Source organism: Hordeum vulgare, chromosome 7H (genome assembly GCF_904849725.1).
Source record: "Hordeum vulgare subsp. vulgare chromosome 7H, MorexV3_pseudomolecules_assembly, whole genome shotgun sequence".
Classification (NCBI taxonomy): domain Eukaryota; kingdom Viridiplantae; phylum Streptophyta; class Magnoliopsida; order Poales; family Poaceae; genus Hordeum; species Hordeum vulgare.
In genome coordinates, this window is record NC_058524.1 from 151,104,784 (window position 1) to 151,130,657 (window position 25,874).

A 25,874-nucleotide genomic window follows, 5' to 3' on the forward strand; every position below is an offset into this window, starting at 1 on the left:
AGATCTATAAACCAAAAACACCAAAAAAACTTTGCTTCAATTTATTTACTTTTGTTTTATTTTTATCTTTTATATCTATCTCTATCATATCTCATCCTTGCAAATAACCGTGAAGGGATTGACAACCCCTTTATTGCGTTGGGTGCAAGTGTTTGATTATTTGTATAGGTGCTAATATTGGGGCTTGCTTGTTCCTCCTACTGGATTGATACCTTGGTTCTCAACAAACTGAGGAAATACTTATCTACTTCACTGCATCACCCTTTCCTCTTCAAGGGAAAACCAACGCAAGCTCGAGAAGTAGCAGTACTGTCCATACCAACATCAATCCTGGGGGAGTTTGTTTAATTATTTGTAATTTTCTTTTGATTTCGGGACTGGGAATCCCTTTTACTGCTCCTCTCATGCAAGGACGGGTGAATAAACACTCATCATGAGAATAACCAGCTTAGCATGGAAGATATCAACTACCTCATGTCACACTATAAACTATCAATGCATACAAAAGTGGATATTTATTTGAAGTTTTTAGAGGTGGCACTTGCAAATTTACTTAGGACGGCAGGGTAATACCGCACATAGGTAGGTATGGTGGACTCATCTGTAGTAACTTGGGTTTTAGGATTTTGATGCACAAGCAGTATTCTCGCTTAGTACAGGCGAAGGCTGGCAAATAGATTGGGAAGCGGCCACCTAGAGAGCAAAAACGATCATGAACATGCATTATGCATAAGTAACATTGAATACTAGCATGAGTAGGATATGAACACCATGAACATAAATATCATAGAGGCTATGTTGGTTTTGACTCAACTACATGGATGAACATGTGCCAAGTCAAGCTACTCGATACATTCGGAGGAGGATACCATACCATCATACTACATGACGACCATTTTAATACATGTTGATATCCAAGATAAATCATTATCCACTCCTAGCTACTTAAGCATGGCATGAGAAACTATAATCTCTAAGGGTCATTGCAAACAGGTTTGATCATAATATGAGCTTGGACCAACTACGAGAATTCATGGACATGGCCGTTACGATTACCTCGACCACGCTCTACCCCCACTCCTAGGATGCCATCTCGTGGAAATGGAGACCAAATGGTGTTTGCTCGGCAAGCTTGGCCTACCGGGCGCAATTCCTTGACTCTTATCAAAGATTCTCGAGTGACAAAATATGGCGGTGTTGGAAATATGCCCTAGAGGCAATAATAAATTAGTTATTATTATATTTCTTTGTTCATGATAATCGTTTATCATCCATGCTATAATTGTATTGATTGGAAACACAGTGCATGTGTGGATACATAGAAAAAACACTGTCCCTAGTAAGCCTCTAGTTGACTAGCTCGTTGATCAAAGATGGTCAAGGTTTCCTGACCATAGGCAAGTGTTGTCACTTGATAACGGGATCACATCATTAGGAGAATCATGTGATGTACTAGACCCAAACTAATAGACGTAGCATGTTGATCGTGTCATTTTGTTGCTACTGTTTTCTTGGTGTCAAGTATTTGTTCCTATGACCATGAGATCATATAACTCACTGACACCGGAGGAATGCTTTGTGTGTATCAAACGTCGCAACGTAACTGGGTGACTATAAATATGCTCTACAGGTATCTCCGAAGGTGTTCGTTGAGTTAGTACGGATCAAGACTGGGATTTGTCACTCCGTATGACGGAGAGGTATCTCGGGGCCCACTCGGTAATACAACATCACACACAAGCCTTGCAAGCAATGTGACTTAGTGTAAGTTACGGGATCTTGTATTACGGAACAAGTAAAGAGACTTCCCGGTAAACGAGATTGAAATAAGTATGCGGATACTGACGATCGAATCTCACGCAAGTAACATACCGAAGGACAAAGGGAATGACATACGGGATTATATGAATCCTTGGCACTGAGGTTCAAAGGATAAGATCTTCGTAGAATATGTAGGATCCAATATGGGCATCCAGGTCCCGCTATTGGATATTGACCGAGGAGTCTCTCGGGTCATGTCTACATAGTTCTCAAACCCGCAGGGTCTGCACACTTAAGGTTCGACGTTGTTTTATGCGTATTTGATTTATATGGTTGGTTACCGAATGTTGTTCGGAGTCCCGGATGAGATCACGGACGTCACGAGGGTTTTTGGAATGGTCCGGAAACGAAGATTGATATATAGGATGACCTCATTTGGTTACCGGAAGGTTTTCGTGCATTACCGGAAAAGTTTCGGGCTCATCGGTAGTGTACTTGGAGTGCCGGGAGGGGTGCCGGGGACCATCGGGAGGGGTGTCACGCCCCAAGGGGTCTCATGGGCTATGGGAAGAGATAAACCAGCCCATAGTGGGCTGGAATAAGTTCCCACTAAGGCCCATAAGGTTTGAGAAGGAAAAAACACAAGGTGGAAAGAGTTTCCAAGCGGGAAGGAGGAATCCTACTCCAAGTAGGATTGGAGTAGGACTCCTCCACCTCCAATTTCGGCCAAACCTTTAGGTTTTGAGGCTGCCTCCTCCCCTCCCTCCCTCCTATATATAGTGGGGTTTTAGGGCTGATTCGAGACAACTTTTGCCACGGCAGCCCGACCACATACCTCCACGGTTTTACCTCTAGATCGCGTTTCTGCGGAGCTCGGGCGGAGCCCTGCTGAGATTAGATCACCACCAACCTCCGGAGCGCCATCACGCTGCCGAAGAACTCATCTACCTCTCCGTCTCTCTTGCTGGATCAAGACGGCCGAGATCATCGTCGAGCTGTACGTGTGCTGAACGCGGAGGTGCCGTCCGTTCGGCACTAGATCGTGGGACGGATCGCGGGACGGTTCGTGGGACGGTTCGCGGGGCGGATCGAGGGACGTGAGGACGTTCCACTACATCAACCGCGTTCACTAACGCTTCTGTTGTGCGATCTACAAGGGTACGTAGATCGGAAATCCCCTCTCGTAGATGGACATCACCATGATAGGTCTTCGTGCGCGTAGGAAAATTTTTGTTTCCCATGCGACGTTCCCCAACAGGCGGTTGCATGCAGAGCTAAAATGCAAGCTATTCTCCTAGCTGGTCCTTCATAACAGAATCTTCATGGCGGACCGCCTGGTCATGTGTGGATGGCCACACGACCCCATATGTCAGCTCTGCCTACGCGCCTTCGAAACCGTTGAGCACCTAAGCAAGACTTGTCCGTTCACAACCGTGGTCTGAAGCCTCGTTCTCACTTGGATGGGTGAGCCTCTGGCTTTTGACGTTGCGTCTGCTTCCCCTTCGATCGATACTTGGTGGGATGATAGCCTCAAAGGCACTGTCAACGGCTCGAGCAGGCAACGCAATGGATTCCTCATCTATGTAATGTGGAATGCCTGGAAGGAGAGGAACTGATGCATCTTCGAAGGCACAATATTAACATACATAAGGGTGGCACAACTCACAGTCGAGGAGATTAGGCAGCGTGACTTGTCCTTTCAGCCAAGAACAAACAATAGTAGCGAGTAGTTAGCATGCAGATTCTTTTGTCTTCTGGGGTGCCTTGGGGGTTTTCGGCAAGGCCGCTTATCAAAAAAACATGCCTTCCTATACATTTTTCCCTCTTCTTAATGAAGTGGGAGCACTCCTACCGATTTCCATAAAAATATGAATCATGGATACTAGGTTAAACATATTTAGAAAAACAGAACAAGTCATACCCGTTTCTCTCTGTCACAGCCAATTCATCGAATATCGTCATTATTGCCTTTCACTTGCATGACTAAATGTTGTGAAAGTAATAGTAGTGCAAGAGTGTCGTGGACTAAGATGGAATCTGCAAACATTTTATTCGAAAGGAGAAGACAAGGTAATTTGAGCTCTCTGTTAGATAAACAATAGTGCATATGAGAGCCACTCAACATTTTCATCTTGGTCTCCTCCTAGGTACAACTCAACAAAAGAAAAAGAAATTAAAAGAAACACACTGAAATATTTTTGGAGTTTTTAGTTTTTCTTAACTAAAGCAATTTAAAGAAGGAAAGGAAAACAAAAATGAGAAAACTATTTACACGGGAGAGCTCCCAACAAGCAAAAGAAGAACAAGGAAATCTTGTTGGGTTTTCTTTTAACAATACAACTACATTAAGCTTAGAAAGAAAAACCAAAGAGAAGCAAGAAAACGAGAAAATAAATCTAACATGAATGATACAATGAAAAGGCATGAACACCGACAACTGGAATGAAATGTGCCCCCAAGCTTAGGCTTTTGTCCTAGCTTGCCCATCACCATCTATGTCTTGTATAGAAGTCGGACTGGTAGCTTACAGAAGCTCGCGGTGCAGCCTCCTCAGCCTCTCGAGCATCCAAAATCATCGCATTATACTCACGGGCCTCGTTCTAAAAAATAGAATATCTTCCCTTCTTGTGAAAATCAAAGAGAGTAGGTGAAGTCAAATTGGTAGGCGCAATGGTTTCTTTATTGAACTGCAGGTTATAAGTGTAATTAGTAATCTTGCCCTTAAGGAACTTGTGGTGCTTCATGGCCTCAAAGTCCAAATACTAAGTGGGTAAGATGGGGTCATATGGCCAAGGTGACATGCCTAATTCCTTGGCTAAACGTGAGGCATAAATCCCACCATAGAAGTGTTGTAAATATGCCCTAGAGGCAATAACAAATTGGTTATTATTATATTTCCTTGTTCATGATAATCGTTTATTATCCATGCTAGAATTGTAATGAATGGAAACTCTGGTACATGTGTGGATACATAAACAACACACTCTCACTAGTAAGCCTCTACTATACTAGCTCATTGATCAAAGATGGTCAAGGTTTCCTGGCCATAGACAAGTGTTGTCACTTGATAACGGGATCACATCATTAGGAGAATGATGTGATGTACAAATACCAAAACTATGAACATAGCATATGATCGTGTCAGTTTATTGCTATTGTTTTTTGCATGTCAATGTATTCGTTCCTGTGACCATGAGATCATGCAACTCTTGGACGTCGAAGGAATGCCTTGTGTGTATCAAACATCACAACGTAATTAGGTGACTATAAAGGTGCTCTACAGGTATCTCCGAAGGTGTCTGTTGGGTTGGCATGAATCAAGACTGGGATTTGTCACTCCGTCTGATGGAGAGGTATCTCAGGGCCCACCCGGTAATACAACTTCACAAACAAGCCTTGCAAGCAATGTGACTAAAGTGATAGTCACGGGATCTTGTATTATGGAACGAGTAAAGATACTTATCGGTAAATGAGATTGAACTAGGTATGGAGATACCGACGATCGAATCTCGGGCAAGTAACATACTGAAGGACAAAGGGAACAGCATGCGAGATTAACTGAATCCTTGACATAGAGGTTCAACCGATAGATATCTTCATATAATATGTAGGAGCCAATATGGGAATCTAGGTCCCTCTATTGGTTATTGAACTGAGAGTGTCTCACGTCATGTCTACATAGTTCTCGAACCCACGGGGTCTGCACACTTAAGGTTCGATGACGTTTCTATATTATTGAGTTATGTGTGTTTGGTAACCGAAAGTTGTTCGGAGTCCCGGATGAGATCTCGGACGTCACGAGGAGCTCCGGAATGTTCCGGAGGTAAAGATTGATATATATGAAGTCCCGTTTTGGTCACCAGAAGAGTTTCGGGTGTTTTCGGTATTGTACCGGGAATGCTGAGAGAGCCATCGGGAGGGGTCACTCACACCGAGAGGCTACTTGGGACTTAGTGGGCTGCCCAACCCAGCCCCAAAGGGCCCATGCGGCCAAGAGGTGGGAGAATAAAAACCCCAAAGGAAAGAGGGGAATGTTCCAAGTAGAGAGGAGTCCTACTTGGAGTAGGATTGGAGGTGGACTCCCCCACCTCCATCCTATTCGACCGAACCCCTTGGAGGGGCTTTGGTTGCCTCCTCCCCTCCCTCCCTCCTATATATACTAAAGGATTGAAGCATCTCTAACCCTAATTAGCCACGTGTTTCCCTCTATCCCTCTAGATCGTTTACTCCTCTAGATTAGTTCCGCGGAAGCTTGGTGAAGCCGTGCTGGATTAGTTCACCACCACCACCACCACCACGCCATCGTACTGGAGAACTCATATACCTCTCCGCCCCTCTTTCTGGGTCAAGAAGGCGGTGATCATCATCGAGCCGTACGTGTGCTGAACACGGAGATGTCATCCGTTCGGCACTAGATCGGGATGGATCGTTATGGGATCGCGGGACGGATCGTGATGAGATCGCGGGATGGGTTGTGATTTCGATCGCGAAGATATTCCACTACATCAACCACGTTATATAAACTTCCACTTAGTGATCTACAAGGGTATGTGGATCCAAACTCTCCTCTCGTAGATGATTATCGCCATGAATAGGTCTTGCGTGTGCGTGGGAAAATTGTTGTTTCCCATGCAACATTCCCCAACAGTGGCATCATGAGCTAGGTCTATGCGTAGATGACATCTCGAGTAGAACACAAAGGAGTTTGTGGGCATTGATGTTCAGATTGCTGCCCTCCTTAGTATTTTCTTGATTCAGCGGTATTGTTGGATGAAAGGCCCGAACCAACATTACTCATACGCTTACGAGAGACCGGTTTCATCGATTAACATGCAACTTGTTGCATAAAGATGACTAGCGGGTGTCTGTTTCTCCAACTTTAGTTGAATCGGATTTGACCGAGGTGGTCCTTGGAGAAGGTTAAATAGCAACTTGCATATCACCATTGTGGTTTTGCGTAAGTAAGATGCGATCATACTAGATACCCATAGCAGTCACATAAAACTTGCAACTACAAATTAGAGGGCGTCTAACTTTTTTTTTGCACGGTATGTTGTGATGTGATATGGCCAAAGACATGATATGATATATTTGATGTATGAGATGATCATGTAGTAATAGTTAAATATCGACTTGCACGTCGATGCTATGGCAACTGGCAGGAGCCATATGGTTGTCTTTAATAATTTTGCGCTTCGTGATGCTTTGCTTTATTGCTAGTTAGTAGCTTTAGTAGTAACAACATAGTTAGCATGACAACCTCGATGGCAGAACAATAATGGAGATCATGATGATGGAGATCATGGTGCGGTGCCGGTAACAATGGAGATCATGTCGGTGCTTTGATGATGGAGATCAATGATATGTCTCCAACGTATCTATAATTTTTGATGGTTTCATGCTATTATCTTGTCAAACTTTGGATGTTTTGTATGCCTTTTATATCTTTTTTGGGACTAACTTATTAACTCAGTGCCAGGTGCCAGTTCCTGTTTTTTCCTTGTTTTTGACCCTTTTCAAAGGAGGATTTTAAACGGGATCCAAACGGAATGAAACTTCCAAAAATATTTTTTTTGAAACAGAAGAAGATCGGGGAACTTGAGAACCAAGGCAGGGGGTCACCAGGGACCCCACAAGCCTCCTAGCCGCGGCCAGGGGGCCCGAGCCTCCCAGGCTTGTGGGCTCCCTGGGCCACCTCTGCCCTAGGTCTTTCGCCTATATATTCCCAAAAATTCCAGAAAAAATCAAGAGATCATCGAAAGTACTTTTCCGCCGCCGCAAGCTTCTGTCTCCGCAAGATCCCATCTGGGGCACGTTCTGGTGCCCTGCGGAGGGGGGATTCGGATACGGAGGGCTTCTTCATCAACACCATGACCTCACCTATGATGTGTGAGTAGTTCACCATAGACCTACGGGTCCATAGCTAGTAGCTAGATGGCTTCTTCTCTCTCTTGGATCTTCAATACAAAGTTCTCCATGATCTTCATGGAGATCTATCGGATGTAATCTTCTTTTGCAGTCTGTTTGTCGAGATCCGATGAATTGTGGATTTATGATCAGATTATCTATGAATCTTATTTGAGTTTCTTCTGATCTCTCTTATGCATGATTACATATCCTTGTAATTCTCTTCGAGTTGAGGGTTTTGTTTGGCCAGCTTGATATATGATTCTTGCAATGGGAGAAGTGCTTGGTTTTGGGTTCATACCGTGCGGTGACCTCACCCAGTGACAGAAGGGGTAGCGAGGCACGCATCGTGTTGTTGCCATCAAGGGTAAAAAGATTGGATTTCATCATTGGTTTGAGTTTATCCCTCTACATCATGTCATCTTGCTTAAGGCATTACTCTGTTCGTCATGAACTCAATACACTAGATGCATGCTGGATAGCGGTCGATGTGTGTAGTAATAGTAGTAGATGCAGAAAGTATTGGTCTACTTGTCTTGGACGTGATGCCTATATGTATGATCATTGCCTTAGATATCGCCATGACTTTGCGCGGTTCTATCAATTGCTCGACAGTAATTTGTTCACCCACTGTAATATTTGCTATTTTGAGAGAAGCCTCTAGTGAACACCATATTTTCATCCTTACTCTTTTAATTCGTTGCACTTTCCACCTTCAGATCTCACTTTGCAATCAATCTTGAAGGGATTGACAACCCCTTTGTAGCGTTGGGTGCAAGCTCGTTTGTGTTTGCGCACGTACTATGAACTTGACAAGATTCTCCTACTGGATTGATACCTTGGTTCTCAAACTGAGGGAAATACTTACTGCTCATGTGTTGCATCACCCTTTCCTCTTCAAGGGAAAAACCAACGCAAGCCCAGTCTCCGTCAACATGTCAATCTATGGCGTTGTTGTCTGTTGCCGTAGCACAAGAATTTCTAGCACCGTTGCCGGGGAGATTCAAGTCAAGAACTCATCCAAGTAAGTGTCGCAAACTCATCTCTTGAATTTACTTTTTTGCCTCTCGTTTTCCTCTCCCTCACTTCTGAAAAAAATAAAAATTTACAAAAAAAAGATTTGCCTCTTTTTCGTTTGCCTTTTTTGTTCGCCCTTTTCTTTCGCTTGCTTTCTGTCCGCTTGTCTGCCTGCTAAGATTTGTATGGCCCAACCAAGGGATTTTGATGCTCACTATGCGAGGTTGGAAGAGATTGAAACTAGTGTTAAAGGTTTCATGTCTACACAGTTTGAATACAACAGTTACTTTCATAGAGAACTGAAGGAGCAAAATTCTTTTTTGGATTTTATGAATAAAGAAGTTGATGATATGGCCAAAGAATTCCTTGCGCTAAATTCTCAGTTTGCTCGTCTTGAAAAATTGGTAGGCCAGATTTCTGATAAACAGGCTACTTTAGTCAATAAAATGGCTGCTAAACTTGAAATTTGTGATGAGAATCACGAAGATCTTAAAGTGCTTGGTTTGACTCCCATTGAATCTTTGTTTTCTTGTGTCAAACCTAACGATGATGGGGCTGGATATGAATCCACTTTGGTTGAAAAACGCCCCAATGATTCGGAGTCCATCTATCTTGATGCTAGAAGCATTGAAAGTGGAGTAGAAGATATTAAAACTTTGAGTAGTAATGATATTACTACCTTGGATTTCAAGGAATTCAATTATGATAGTTTCTCCTTGATTGAATGCATTTCCTTGATGCAATCCATGCTAAACTCTCCACACGCTTATAGCCAAAACAAGGCCTTCACCGATCATATCGTTGAAGCTATGATAAAATCTCTTGAAGAGAAACTTGAATTGGAAGTCTCTATCCCTAGAAAGCTTCATGATGAGTGGGAACCTACTATCAAAATCAAAATGAAAAACTATGAATGCAATGCTTTGTGTGATTTGGGTGCTAGTGTTTCCGCGATTCCAAAGTCTTTATGTGATGTTTTGGGTTTTAATGAGATTGAGGAGTGTTCTCTTAATTTGCATCTTGCGGATTCTACTGTCAAGAAACCCATGGGAACGATCAATGATGTTCTTATTATTGCAAATAGGAACTATGTACCCGTGGATTTTATTGTGCTTGACATTGATTGCAATCCTACATGCCCTATTATTCTTGGTAGACCTTTCCTAAGGACTATCGGTGCTATCATCGATATGAAGGAAAGGAATATTAGATTTCAATTTCCTTTAAAGAAGGGCATGGAGCACTTTCCTAGAAAGAAAATAAGATTGCCTTATGAATCCATGATGAGGGATACTTATGGTTTGAGCACCAAAGACGACGATACGTGATTCTATCGCTTTATGCCTAGCTAAGGGTGTTAAACAATAGCGCTTGTTGGGAAGCAACCCAATGAATTTATCTTTTTATTTCTGTTTTGTTGCGTCCACACCATCATAATTCTGTTATGATAGTGTCTTTTGTGTTTCTTTTTGTGTTTGAGCCAAGCAAAACCTTTATGACTAGTCTTGGTGATGGTTGTTTGATCCTGCTGGAAAAAGACAGAAACTTTTCGCTCACGAGCTTATTTTTCACTATTATTCAGAAAGAGCTTTTGAGTTGATTCTTTTTTCTGCTGGTTGATATGCCTTTTTCCCAGGTATTCGTAATTGTTCAGAATTTTTGAGGTACCAGAAGTATACGAAGTATACAGATTTCTACAGACTGGTCTGTTTTTGACAGATTCTGTTTTTGTTGAGTTGGTTGCTTGTTTTGATGAAACTATGGATAGTATCGGGGGGTACTAGCCATGGAAAAGTGAGAATACAGTAATCTAACACCAATATGAATAGAAATCAATATTGGTACAGTACCTAAAGAGGTTGTAGTTTGATTTCTTGTGCTAATGATATCACGAGTTTCTGTTTAAGTTTTGTGTTGTGAAGTTTTCAAGTTTTGGGTGATGTTCTCATGGACAAAGGTGTAAAGAGTTTAAAGAGCTCAAGCTTGGGGATGCCCAAGGCACCCCAAGCCAAATTCAAGGACACCAAAAAGCCAAGCTTGGGGATGCCCCGGGAAGGCATCCCCTCTTTCGTCTTCAATCCATCGGTAACATTACTTGGAGCTATATTTTTATTCACCACATGATATGTGTTTTGCTTGGAGTGTCTTGTATCGTAGGAGTCTTTTCTTTTTGTTGTGTCACAATCATCCTTGTTGCACGCCTTTTTGAGAGAGAGACATGCACTCATCGTGATTTTGCTAGAATGCTCATCGTGCTTCACTTATATCTTTTTAGCTAGATAATTTTGCTCTATGTGCTTCACTTAGATCTTTTAGAGCACGGCGGTGCGTCACGTGGTTGTTGGCTTATGCTATGAAAGTAGTCCCGAAGATGATAGGTACCCAAAGAGGATACAAAAACCTCCATCTTCATGTGCATTGAGTAGAAAGAGAAGTCTTGATTCCTCTCAATTAGTTTTGAGACATGGATTTGGAAATATTAAGAGTTATGTTAGTAGGGTGTTGTGAATCTAGAAATACTTGTGTTGAAGTTAGTGATTCCCGTAGTATGCACGTATGGTGAACCGCTATGTTAGGAAATCGGAGCATAATTATTCTATTGATTGTCATCCTTTGTGTTGAGGTCGGGATCGCGCGATGGTTAACACCTACCAACCCTTCCCCTAGGAGTATGCGTTTAGCACTTTGTTTTGATTACTAATAAAAACTTTCGCAACAAGTATGTGAGTTCTTCATGAATAATGTGAGTCCATGGTATAGATGCACTTTCACTTTCCACCATTTCTATCCTCTCTAGTGTCGCGCAATTCTCGTCGGTGCACAAACCCACCATATGCCTTCCTCAAAACAGCCGCCATACCTACCTACTATGGCATTTTCATAGCCATTCTGAGATATATTGCCATGCAACTCCCACCGTTTCGTCTCATGACTTGTGTCGTCACTCTCATATTTCCATTGCATGATCGTAAGATAGCTAGCGAGATGTTTCAACGTCATATGCCAAGCTAGATCGTTGCACATCCCGCTACACTGTCGGAGGCATTTCCTATAGAGTCATCATCATTTTGAGCTTTGAGCTATGAGTAAATAAAAGTGTGATGATCATCATTATTATAGCATTGTCCCTTGTGAGGAAATAAAAAAAAGGCCAAATAGCCCAAATAAAAAAGGGAGAAAACAAAAAAAAAGAGAAAAAAAAGAGGCCCAAGAGCCCAAATAAAAAAAAGGAGAGAAAAGGAGAGAAGGGACAATGCTACTATCTTTTTCCACACTTGTGCTTCATAATAGCACCATGTTCTTCATGATTGAGAGCCTCTCGTTTTGTCACCACCATATGCTAGTGGGAATCTTTATTATATAACTTGGCTTGTATATTCCAATGATGGGTTCCTCAAAATTGCCCTAGGTCTTCGTGAGCAAGCAAGTTGATGCACACTCACTAGTTCTCCTTTTGAGCTTTCAAATACTTATAGCTCTAGTACATCCTTTGTATGGCAATCCCTACTCATTCACATTGATATTTATTAATGGGCATCTCCATAGCCCTTTGATACGCCGAGTCAATGTGACCATCTCCTCCTTTTTGTCTCACAACCACCACCACACTCTATTCCACCTATAGTGTTATATCCATGGCTTACGCTCATGTGTTATATGATAGTTATAAAAGGTTTCAGAAAGTAAGAGTGTGAAAACAATTACTTGGCCAATACCGGGGTTGTGCATGATTTAAATTAGTTGTGTGAGGATGATGGAGCATAGCCAGACTATATGATTTTGTAGGGATAACTTTCTTTGGCCTTGTTATTTAGAAAGTTCATGATTACCTTGCTAGTTTGCTTGAAGTATTATTGTTTTCATGTCAATAGCAAACTATTGTTTTGAATCTTACGGATCTGAACGTTCATATCACATGAAAGAAGTTACAAAGGACAACTATGCTAGGTAGCATTCCACATCAAAAATTCAGTCTTTATCACTCCCCTACTCGAGGACGAGCAGGAGTTAAGCTTGGGGATGCTTGATACGTCTCCAACGTATCTATAATTTTTTATGGTTTCGTGCTATTATCTTGTCAAACTATGGATGTTTTGTATGCCTTTTATATCTTTTTTAGCACTAACTTATAAACTCAGTGCCAAGTGCCAGTTCCTGTTTTTCCTTATTTTTGACCCTTTTCAGAGGAGGATTTTAAACGGAGTCCAAACGGAACAAAACTTCCAAAAAGATTTTTTCCGAAACCGAAGAATATCGGGGAACTTGAGAACCAAGGCAGGGGGTCACCAGGGACCCCACAAGCCCCCTAGCCGCGGACAGGGGGCCCGCGCCTCCCAGACTAGTGGGCTCCCTGGGCCACCTCTGCCCTAGGTCTTTCGCCTATATATTCCCAAAAATTCCAGAAAAAATCAGGAGATCATTGAAAGTACTTTTCCGCCGCCGCAAACTTCTGTCTCCGCAAGATCCCATCTGGGGCACGTTCTGGTGCCCTGCCGGAGGGGGGATTCGGATATGGAGGACTTCTTCATCAACACCATGGCCTCTCCTATGATGCGTGAGTAGTTCACCATAGACCTACGGGTCCATAGCTAGTATCTAGATGGCTTGTTCTCTCTCTTGGATCTTCAATACAAAGTTCTCCATGATCTTTATGGAGATCTATTCGATCTAATCTTCTTTTGCGGTATGTTTGTCGAGATCCGATGAATTGTGGATTTATGATCAGATTATCTATGAATCTTATTTGAGTTTCTTCTGATCTCTCTTATGCATGATTTCATATCCTTGTTATTCTCTTCGAGTTGTGGGTTTTGTTTGGCAGCTTGATCTATGATTCTTGCAATGGGAGAAGTGCTTGGTTTTGGGTTCATACCGTCCGGTGACCTCACCCAATGACAGAAGGGGTAGCGAGGCACGCATCATGTTGTTGCCATCAAGGGTAAAAAGATGGGGTTTTCATCATTGGTTTGAGTTTATCCCTCTACATCATGTCATCTTGCTTAAGGCGTTACTCTATTCGTCATGATCTCAATACACTAGATGCATGCTGGATAGCGGTCGATGTGTGGAGTAATAGTAGTAGATGCAGAAAGTATCAGTCTACTTGTCTCGGACGTGATGCCTATATGTATGATCATTGCCTTAGATATTGTCATGAGTTTGCGCGGTTCTATCAATTTCTCAACAGTAATTTGTTCACCCACCGTAATATTTGCTATTTTGAGAGAAGCCTCTAGTGAACACTATGGCCCCCGGGTCTACTTCACACCATATTTTCAGCCTTACTCTTTTACTTCGTTACACTTTCCACCTTTAGATCTCACTTTGCAATCAATTTTGAAGGGATGAAAACCCCTTTATAGCGTTGGGTGCAAGCTCGTTTGTGTTTGCGCAGGTACTGTGGACTTGACGAGATTCTCCTACTGGATTAATACCTTGGTTCTCAAACTGAGGAAAATACTTATTGCTCCTATGCTGCATCATCCTTTCCTCTTCAAGGGAAAAACCAACGCAAGCCGAGTCTCCCTCAACGTGTCAATCTCTGGCGTTGTTGTCTGTTGTCGTAGCAATCAAGAAGCACAAGTTCATGGCCATATCATATTACTTATGATTTGCATGTGATGTTAATCCTTTTATGCTCTTTATTTTGCTTAGGACAACGGTAGCATTTTAAGGTGACCCTCACTAAAATTTCAAGATAAAATAGTGTCCTCCCCGAGTGTGCACCATTGCCATAGTTCATCGTTTTCAAGACACCACGTGATGATCGGGTGTGATAGACTCTATGTTCACATACAATGGGTGCAAAACAGTTGCACACACAGAACACTCAGGTTAAACTTGACGAGCCTAGCATGTACAGACATGGCCTCGGAACACAAGAGGCCATATTTTCATATTGGAGGTCATGTCTTGGAGGTCATATTGTTGGAAAACAATGAACCTACGAGCTATGGAGAAGCGATGGTGGGCCCGGATTCCGACAAATGGTTGGAGGCCCTGAAATCTGAGAGAGGATCCATGTATTAAAACAAAGTGTGGACTTTGGAAGAACTACTTGATGGTCGTAAGACTATTAAGTACACATGGATCTTTAAAAGAAAGATAGACGATGATGGTGAATGTCACCATTTAAGAAAGCTCGACTTGTTGGAAAGAAGTTTCCGACAAGTTCAACGAGTTGACTATGATGATACTTTCTCACTCGTAGCGATGCTAAAAGTCTGTTGGAATTATGTTAGCAGTTGATGCATTTTTCAATTATGAAATCTTGTAGATAGATGTCAAAACATTGTTTCCTCGATGGTTTCCTTGATGAAAGGTTGTATGTGATACAATCAGAAGGTTTTGTCTATCCTAAGGATGCTAACAAGTATGCAAGCTCTAGCGATCCTTCTAAGGACTAGAGTAAGCATCTCGGAGTTGGAATATGTGCTTTGATGAGATGATCAAAGCTTTTTGGGTTTATACAAAGTTTATGAGAAACTTGTATTTCCAAGGAAGTGAGTGGGAGCACTATAGAATTTCTGATGAGTATATGTGGTTGACATATTGTTGATCAGAAACAATGTAGAATTTCTGGAAAGCATATAGAGTTGTTTGAAAAGTGTTTTTCAAAGTAAAACCTAGATTGAGCTACTTGAACATTGAGCATCAAGATCTATAGAGATAGATCAAAACGCTTAATAGAACTTTCAAATAAATACATACTGTGACAAGATTTTGAAGGAGTTCAAAATAGATCGGTCAGAGAAGGAGTTCTTGGATGTGTTGGATGGTGTGAATATTGAGTAAGACTCAAATCTCGACCACGACGGAAGAAAGAGAAAGGACGAAGGACGTCCCCTATGCATTAGTCGTAGACTTTATAGTATGACATTGTAGCGACCCGACTCAAAACGAGTCGTGCCTCTGTGTATCTGTGCCATCCCTGGATCAGTATGCTGGCACACACAGTACATCAATGTATATATCAAAGTGCAATCACATGTAAATAGCGTAAAACTAATATATACCTTAAAATCTCAGCGGAAACAATCAAGGGAGTGGAGTCCCAATAAACACCAACGGCAGGTTGAGTGCGGACCGTAACCCTGAATCGTACTCTTACTCGTCGAGGAAAAATATCTGCAACATAAGACGTTACAGCCGTGTAGGTCAACATATTGAATATGCTGGCAAGTCACATATGAGAGGGGGTAAAATATCATCTATACTATATGCATATATGGCAGGTGGTGTTGTAAGTTTTTAGCGAAAGCAAGGTTTTCTCCTACACCAAGAGAGGGCTAAAAGCAAAATGTTACTACTTTGTTGGTTGTTAACTCGTTCCACCAACCAATTCTCGTACCCATGTTGTCAATAATACCCACATCAATATTATTATTTGTGTTGAGAATTCCTGATAACTACAGTTCCTTTAGCTCAAGTTGTCCATGACCGTGGACACGGCTAATCGATTAGGTTTGAGTACTCTGCAGAGTTTTGCACACGTTCCCCACAAGATTTGATCGCCTCCGTGTATGTCCTCGCACTTCAGGGTGTTTGAAGATCGGATGATCAAAACATGGTCTTCCAACGGGTCCCTCTGATCCCCTGTCGGTGCCCATCTAATCCTACCATTCTTCTACATCTGCTAGCACCGCCTGTCCAGAGTCGCCACGTTGCCAACCAAGCCAGAGCACAAAATGACTTGTGGCTGTGCAGGTAAGCCTTGGGTCTTGAAAATATCCGCCCGTCTCTTTGAGCCTGGGTGAAGCTTTCCGCAAGATGTCATGGCACATCTCCATGCATCCCGGGTCATCCACTAGTTTCTCCAGAGAGCCCATCAAAACCGTCCTTCACCCAGAGTTGCATTTCATCACGAGGTCTTGAAAAGTCTTGTCTTAACCGGTCTTGGTTATTAAATTATTCTCGCATCACTCGTGATAAACTCTCAACCAGAACCCCGTCTACACAAGCATAGCATAATAGAATTCATCGTCCCGGGGCAAGTAACAGGGTTGTTGGGGTGCCTACCACATGATACTACATCAAGTAACCATATTTTTCCACGTACCTAGTCAGCATGCAAAAGGGTGTTTGAAGGGTAGAACTACAATGCATAAAACATAGGTAATACATGATCAATGACTTGCCTTGCTGATAGTTGTCGTTATCGAGCGCTTCTAAGTAGCACGCTTCACACTCCGGGTGATCTACCGATACAAACAAATACACACCATAAGCACTACAATCATTAACAAGCAAAATAACATCACTAGCATAAAACTACTATTGCATAAAGTGAAGAAATTCACTTCACCTAATCAAAACAGAATCTGTTTTTGATAAAACCCCAACTAAAAATATAAAACAAAAATTGAAACTTAAACTACAGAAAGATATGATCACTAGGAAGCAGTAGCAAAAAGAATCAAATTAAAATCTATTTTTAAACTCCCGGAATAAGCAAAACAAGATTTAAACCAAATCTGATCTAATTCAAATTTTAAAATTTCAAACATAGACAAATAATATGTTTTTCAAAACTACAGGAAAATTATGATCTACTGGAATAAGTTTCAACTCCATTGGAGTTATGGATCAAAAGTTATGATCAAAACAAAATTTAAACTCTCTCTGTTTTTTAAACTAAAACAGAAAAAGAAAAAACTGAATCTAACGGGCACTGTGTACACATGGCGCTCTCTGATTGGTCTACGGGTGTTTGTTGCGGGGAAAACTAACAAACGACCGCTATTTAACCAAAACCTCTTCGGCTAAAATTAAGTGAGGTAAAAACCGGCTCGGTTTTGTTTAGAAGACCGAAGGGGTGCGGGGTTCTAATCTACACCGTCTACTCAAGATCTAACGGTGGAGAGGGAACATGGAGCTCACAGGGGGGGTTGGTGCTCCGGCGAGGCTTCTCCGGCGAGGCCGAGGCGGAGAGGCGACGGCGAGGCAGTCTGGTGGGTCTCCGGCGGTGGCGGCGGGTCGGGGAGGCGGCGGGGCTCCTCCTCCGTCGATTTGTGGTGGCGGAGAGGGGCTCGGGGGTCGGGGAAGCAGCAGGGGGCGGCGGCGAGCTTCGGCTGGAGCTCTGCTCCGGCGAGCTCGGGCAGGCGGCGAGGGTGGGGCAGGGCGGCAGCGAGGAGGGAAACGGGGCGAGGAGAGGGGGCTCGGGGCCGGATTTTATAGGGGAGAGGAGGGAGCGCAGAGGGAAGCAGATCGAGCTGGGGAAGGAAGGTCCGGCTAGCCGGGGCTGTCAGGGAGAGAGAAAGGAAGGGAGAGGGCATGGGGTTGGGGGTGACCGATGGAGGGGGTGGGGTCGGACGGGGTGGGTCCCGGGCATCAGCGAGAGGGGGCGCGGGTGGGTTCAGTCGGTCGCCTGACTTGGAAGGAGAGGGGATCCCGGGATAGGCGGGGAGTAGGCCGGGGTTATAAAGCGCGTGTGCGACTTTCCTATTTTAAAAAAATGTAATTCCTGATTTTGGTTTTTTTCAAAAACAGAAAGGAACAAAAATAAAAAGGAAACAAAATAAATAATAAATATAGGGGTATTATATACCAAAATTTTCAGAAAAAAAATTCCTATTTGTTTATCATTTTTCCAAGACCAAAATACAAACTTTTTAAAAATGTTTTTTAGAAAACTCCCTAATTGCTTTATTTCCTTTTGCAAATAATTTTCAAATAAACCCTGGGGTTTTATGGTTTAAATACTTCAAATAAATGCCCCTGGTTTGGAGGGTCTTCCTCCACTCTTTCCTGCTTGGCAAGATAATAATCCGGGAACTCCGTGAGTGAAGAAGAAAACGAATTTGCAAAACAACAATTGAAACAAATTCAAATGCCACCTTCATTCAAAATCTTTATAATTTGAAGAAGTCATGTCATCATCTCTCATTGATTTTAAATGGATGAATTTGAATTCACCGGAGAAGGGGAAAGTCATTTTATTCCCTCTCATTCAAAAGTTTTTGAAAAGTTTCAAGTTTCACTCAAGTTTCAATCACACAAACAAACAAACAAACAAACAATCTAATAATTATTTTAACATTCCGAAATTTGGGATGTTACAAACCTACCACACTTAAAATGAATCTCGTCCTCGAGATTCGAAGAGGCTAGAAATAAAAGTTAGGGTTTGGGGGTCTTCCAACAAACCCAACCTCCGGTAAAGTGGGATGCTACCACACTTAAAATGAAGATTGCTGGTCCCTTAAAACTTTAACAATCCCCTGGGGTTTTAGCATCTGACTCCTCACAGTCTTCATATCTTCCGCTATATTCATAACGTCTCCATCAAAACGAGGGTTATCCTGTTGACATAAGCTTCTTCCGTTACCGGGTCTTCTTAACTGACAGTCTCGCGATCAATTTCTAAATAACCTATCGATGATTCTCATGGTGGTCTACCATTTGTGGTTATCCTGCAAAGAGAGGGGTCTTGGTTTCATCCTCACCGTAAAATTTCCTACACGTGACAACAAGTGCCATGTACATGGGCTTTTCTTATACCATTCCAAGGCTTAAACTAAGGCTTCAAATAACGTCGTCTCTCTCTATGGATAAGTCTCTCAGATTTACCATTCCGGCTAGCAAGATAGGTGATAAGAGTAATTCGTCATGGTGATCAATCCATTCCGCACCCAAATCATTTCTCTGTATAAGGTTTAGCGAATCTCGCATTCTAACACTTGGGCATCCTCACAAGCATTGCAGAATTTCTCTTGTCCACGAACGAAGTTCGGATAATCCATTGGTTCTGCAAGCTAACAAAACATCTAACGTATCTTCACAACTCTCAGGTTTTTGTATGCTCCTAAGAAAACGTTTGTTGATCCAAGTTTCCTCACCCAAAAGATAGTACTTGATCCTTACTAGTCCCGGGGTCTATGGGTTTCAGGCATACTTAGAATTAATCTGCCTTTAAATCTAGTGTTTCATTCCATCATATTCTAGGGGTAACCATCATATAATACTAATCCTCAGACTTATTTTTGGTACACACGCCACTCTCTGAGATACTTTCCATTGGTGTGTGTCGTGGGTATAAGCCTGACAGTAGATGTGTAGGGTACGAAAAGGATGGGCAGAGCCTTAGCTACGGCGAGGTTGTATGAGTTCAGGCCCCTCTGCGGTGGAGGTAACAACCCTACGTCTCAGTGCTCTGGGAGCTTGTTGTCGAGTGGAATGTAGAATACAATGAGTTGCTAACCCCTGCACCAGTGGGGAAGGGTGGCTTATACAGAGTGCGCTGCCCTTCACAACGGTTGGTGCGCAGGGGTGGAATAATGGTGAATAAATGCCTACGTTACAGGTAACGTACGGCCTAAATGCTAATAAAAGCGTGAGGAAACGTACGACCGTTTCCCTCCTATGGGGTTACGATGTACAGAGTGGAATCCAGTCGGTCCGTTCGATACGCTCCGAATGCTCGCCTTCGACTGGATGGTCGGAGGTCTGTTACCGACTGGATGATGGGGACTCCTTAGTTCAGTCGGAGCTGACTAAGGGCCTTGTCCCTTATGAAGGGTAGTCCTTGGGTAGGACCTATAAGGCAGGCTTATGACCCTACCCTAGGACTATAACCCCATCATTAGTCCCCGAATGGATTGAGGTTGGAACGACGAAGTGATGCTTGAGGTTTGGATCCGACTGGCACGGACGTGACTTTGGCGTTGCTTGCCTCGGTCCATTTTATCTTTTCCGATCGACGATCCGAGTGGAAGTACTTGTGAAACAAACTGTCGGAAACCGAGTGCTTCTGTGGTATCTTCTGACGTGACCGGTCAACTGACAGCGGCGGATTTTCCGGGATCCTCAAATTTCGGTTTCCGCGCGCTCAGCGGGGATGACGCCATCGCGCTCGAGTAGCGCCTGACGCCTCGATTATCACGCCTTCAACCTCTCCACTAATATCGCCGCGGTTGGTCGGGGGATAAGGTTTCGGGGCCACCTGCCAGCGTCCTAGTCGGAACCTTACTTAAATCTCGGCGGTGAGGGTTTTTCGTTACGCTCGCCGAATCTCTTGCCTTAGCTTGCTCCGTCCTTCTCGCCACCTCCAGCGCCTCTACACTCCTTCCTCCTCTTTCCTCCCGCGGATTCGCAGCTTCCGCCATGACCAAGGGTCAGACCAGCAAGATGGAGGCGAGGAAGAAGAAGGGGAAGGCGGCGGCTCCTGCTCAGCGGCGGCAGCGGCCGCTGCCGACGGGGTGGATTCAAGGCGACTTCCTCCCCTCCACGGTGACGGAGGGGGATCTGCTGCAGCTGGTGGAGCACGGGATGATCGTGCACAAGTCTTAGAGACTGCCGGCGGAGAACGAGGTCGAGCCGGCGCCCCGGGAGGGGGAGCGCGTCCTGCTGCTCAGCCATGTCTATCGAGGTTTCTCCTTGCCCCCGCATCCTTTCTTCAAGGGCATTATGAATCACTTCGGGGCACAGCTTCACCACTTTCCCCCGAACGCTATTGCTCATCTCTCTGCTTTCATAGTTCTGTGCGAGTGTTTCATTGATTGTCCTCCCCATTGGGGGCTGTTCAAGCACATATTCTCTGCTAGATCCCTAACCATCAAACGACTCAGCCAGTCGGATGATAAGACACATCTTCTCCAGCTCTGCGGGGGCTTAGGTTTCCAGAAAAAGAGTCGGAGTAGTTATCCTGCCCTTCAGCTAAGTGAGTCGGTCAGGAACTGGCAGTCGACGTGGTTCTACTGCCAGGACGTTGCCTGTCCGAATGCCGCGACAGGGCTGCCTCCCTTTAGCTTAGATCGGCCCGCTCCGCCTAAGCAGCTCGCGCTCACGAAGGCGGAGAAGAACGACATCCAGCCTTTGGTCAAGGCACTCGTAGATGTCGTCAGGAGGGGGGTCACCGGCACAGACTTGCCGGAGGTCTTCCTCGGTCGGCGCATCCAACCCCTGCAGGCTCGCGACCACGCCATGTGGCATTATACAGGGCCTGAGGATTCCACTCGGACCATCGTTGTGGGAGTGACTGAGGAGAAGGTGACCTCGTGGGTGCTCCAGATCACCGGCCCCTGCGAGAACCCCAAAGGATCCCGGCGAGTGAGGCCTTCTGCGCGGATAATCCTCCTCCGAATCAGGTGAGTAACATTTGTCGAGTGCGCGTAACTGTCTTAATCTTATTGTTTGCTTGAATCTCTGTGTGACGTCTGATGTCGCCGACTGAATTTTATGCAGAAGTGGACCAACTGGTTTTCTCCCGTCTCGAATGGGAACCCGATCGAGGAGGAGGAGGAAGGCAGCCAGGAAGGCAGCGTGGAGAGCGCTAAGTATGTCTCCCACAGCGGGGAATCGGAGGAAGAGACTAGCGAGGAAGAGGAGGAAGACGAAGAGGAGGACTCGCCGCCTCCGCAGTTAGAGCATCGGACCAAGCGTCGACACGAGCCTGTTGTTCCCTCGGTCCCTCCGGCATCCTCGAGTGCTCCGCCCACTGCCCCCGTGGTCCCGAGTGCTCGGAGCACCAAGAGGGCCAGGGATGTTGCTGCTGAGCCTGCGGGTCAGTCTTCCAAGGCGGCCAAACCGAGTGGGTCTAAACCTCGGAAGGCTTTGCCGCGGATGAGGGTTACTGTTCCCGTCACCTCCACGTAAGTGCCATAATCTTCTAATTTCTTCTGATATCCGATTGGACTCCTGTTTATTGGTTGAATGGATTTCACTCGACAGAGTTGCTACCTCCGCCACCTCTCCGGCACGCCAGGAGGATGACCCCATGGACATGGACAACGTCGTCTTGTCCCAGCCAGGTGCGTTGCAGTGACTCCGAGAGTTTTATATTATCGCGTCGCGAATTCTATCTTAGGTCTTGCCTCTTTCTTTTTCTGAGATCTCACGCCGTTCGGTCCATCAGGGGCGATTTGCGTGGACGAGGGTGACCAGGGGAGAGCTGATCAAGCTGCACAGCCTGTTCTTGAGGCTGCTCCGCCTGTCACTGCTCTCGCCGCAGACGAGCTTCCGACTGAGGCGATGCCGCCGACTGAACCGGCACTAGTGGCTGAAGAACCGACTGGAACGGGCCTTGGGATGCCCCAGGAACTTCCAACGATGCCAGGCTCGTCGAATGTCGAGTTCAACATCCAGCGTCTCCTGGAGGAGCAGGTGGGAGCGGCCAAGGGAGCCATGGTGCAGGCGGAGCTGATGGCGGGAGAAGCCAAGAAGGCATACGACTCCGTCGCATCTTTGTACCAGCGGAGCTTGGAGCTGCGGGATGATATCCGAGTAAGTGGGCTAGTAAGTCTTTACTTTTCTTTTGTAACCCACTGGGTGTTCTCAGGTAGCATATGATGTTTGCAATGGGTTCACTCTGAGTGAACCCAGTGGGTGTAGTCCCCGAGACTTCTGTCGAGTGCTTGCACCGACAGTTGTCTTTATACATATTGTCTTTGTTTTAGTCAGATCTGTAAATAATATGACCGACTGCGAACAGTTGTGGCACTCGGGGTGCACTTGCTGTAAGAGTCCCCGAGAGTAATTTGTACTCAGGTCGGGTAGTATTAGCCTCGTAGGCGTAGGTGGTAACATGTATCTCAATAGGGCGGGCCTGCTTGAGTTGCATGCCAGTGGGGTCACTCTTAGTGAACCCACTTGGTGTAGTCCCTGAGACCGCTGTCGACTGCTTGCGTCGGCAGGGGTCTGAAGAACTTAGACTTTTATTGTTGAATTTTCTGATTGTCTCTTGGTGTTGGCTGGCAGAAAACTTGTGAAATGGGGACAGCCTATGAGACTCTCAGGGCGGAGAGGAATCAGATAGCTGGTGAGCTAGATGCGGCGCTGCTTGCCATGGCTGGCATGAAGGATGTTCTGGCGGCACGAGAGAAGTCATTGGAGCAGGCTCGTGAAGCGAACAAAGTGCTAACTGAGGAAGTTGAGAAGATGGGGAAACAGAGGACTGCTCTGATGGGACAGATGGACGTGCTGAACAAACGGTGCATAGCTCAGGAGAAATACGTGAGCGACTGAGCTCGGCAGATGATGACGCGTCTGGCTGGTAAGTCCTACTTTTTCCGAGTGCTTGTGGTTTGTGCGTCACACTCGGCGCTTATTGTTTGCGTGTCCTTTTGTTGCAGATTTTTGCATTGATGCTGAAGCTGAAGCAGCTGACGTCGAGCGGTTGATTCGCGAGAACGTTCCACTCGGCGAGGACGCCAATCGAGATCTGCTTCGAGCGCACATCCACGTGGACAAAGTTGGCCCTTTCATCGATCGACTGAGAGAAGTCGTCGGCCGGATCGACAAGGAGCTTTGGCCTGAAGATGAGTCGCGGCAGGAGATGGAAAACTTGATGACTCGACTGGAGAAGATCCCGGACCGAGTGCAGTCATGGAAGAAATCTGCAGCTCGTTGTGGTGCAGATGTTGCTCTGTCCCTGGTCCGAGTTCATTGCAAGGAGGTGCGCGAGGAGAAGCTGAAAACATTGAAGGTCGCCAACACGAAGAAACTTCGATTCGAAGACTTCATGGAAACTTTCCTTGAGAGTGCCACCCGCATCGCCGAAGGTATCGATCTGGACACGTTCGTAGAGCCCTCCAGTCCCGGTGCTAATCCAGATGATGCGTAAGAATTCTTTATCCTCGGTATGCCGAGTGTTGATCTGTAAGGAACTTTGGCCACTGTTGTTGGCTGTCACATTCTTGGATCGGTGCGGGTAAGCTTGATCTGCACCGAGTGAACTATCTTTGGTTGAACTTTTGAATCTGAATCAAATTGTTTGCTCTTGTGTCGCAATTTTGCGTCCAGTTTTCTGTTTGGCGTTTCTTGGTGAAGCCAATGGCAAACATGCGTAGCATGTAAGTGTCAGTTGTCTTGACATCTGCATGAGCCTCTGTGAGGGTCTTGCGGAGTCTCCGGGTGGATCTGTAGGGTACACTCGAAGGTAATAGAATACTTAGGCGATTGTTGATCGCATCTAAGTTCCCGAGTGTGACGTGAAGTGCACACTCGAAGAAAGTTACTAGTTAGGCGATTCTTGATCGCAGCTAAGTCCCCGAGTGCAACGTTTAGTGCACACTCGGAGAAAGTTATTACTTAGGTGACTCTTGGTCACATCTAAGTCGCCGAGTGCGACGTTTAGTGCACACTAGGAGAAAGTTATTCCTTAGGTGATTCTTGATCACAACTAAGTCTCCGAGTGCGACGTTTAGTGCACACTCGAAGAAAGTTAATACTTAGGCGAATCTTGATCGCAGCTAAGTCCCCGAGTGCGACGTTTAGTGCACACTCGGAGAAAGTTAATACTTAGGCGATTCTTGACCGCAACTAAGTCCCCGAGTGTGACGTTAAGTGCACACCCGGAGAAAGTTAATACTTAGGCGATTCTGGATCGCAGCTAAGTCCCCGAGTGCGACGTTTAGTGCACACTCGAAGGAAGTTAGTACTTAGGCGATTCTTGATCGCAGCTAAGTCTCTGAGTGCAACGTTAAGTGCACACTCGGAGAAATTTAATACTTAGGCGATTCTGGATCGCAGCTAAGTCCCCGAGTGCGACGTTTAGTGCACACTCGAAGGAAGTTAGTACTTAGGCGATTCTTGATCGCAGCTAAGTCTCCGAGTGCAACGTTAAGTGCACACGTAAGAAAGTTAATACTTAGGCGATTCTTGATCGCAGCTAAGTCCCCGAGTGCAACGTTAAGTGCACACTCGAAGAAAGTTAAAACTTAGGCGATTCTTGATCGCAGCTAAGTCCCCGAGTGTGACGTTTAGTGCACACTCGGAGAAATTTAGAACTTAGGCGATTCGGGATCGCAGCTAAGTTTTTTTTTTGAGACCGGACTCTGCGACCGCGGACGAATTTTGAATCTGCAAAAGCTCACTCTCCTTTATATTATTTCATCAATACTTGTTCTTTACATTGCTTTAGTCGACGGTCACGTGTAGAAGCGCTTCAGGAGATCTCCGTTCCATGCTCGCGGCTCGTCTATCTCCCTGTCGATATTGTAAAGTCTGTATGCTCCGTTGTTCAGCACTTTGGAGATGATGAAGGGTCCTTCCCAGGCAGGAGCCAACTTGTGGGGTGTTTGCTGATCCACTCGGAGCACCAGGTCGCCTGATTGGAACGTGCGACTCCTGACGTGGCGTGCATGAAAGCGCTGAAGATCTTGTTGATATATGGTTGAACGAGTCAGTGCCATCTCGCGCTCCTCCTCTAGAAGATCCACTCCATCTTGCCTTGCTTGTTCTGCTTCAGCTTC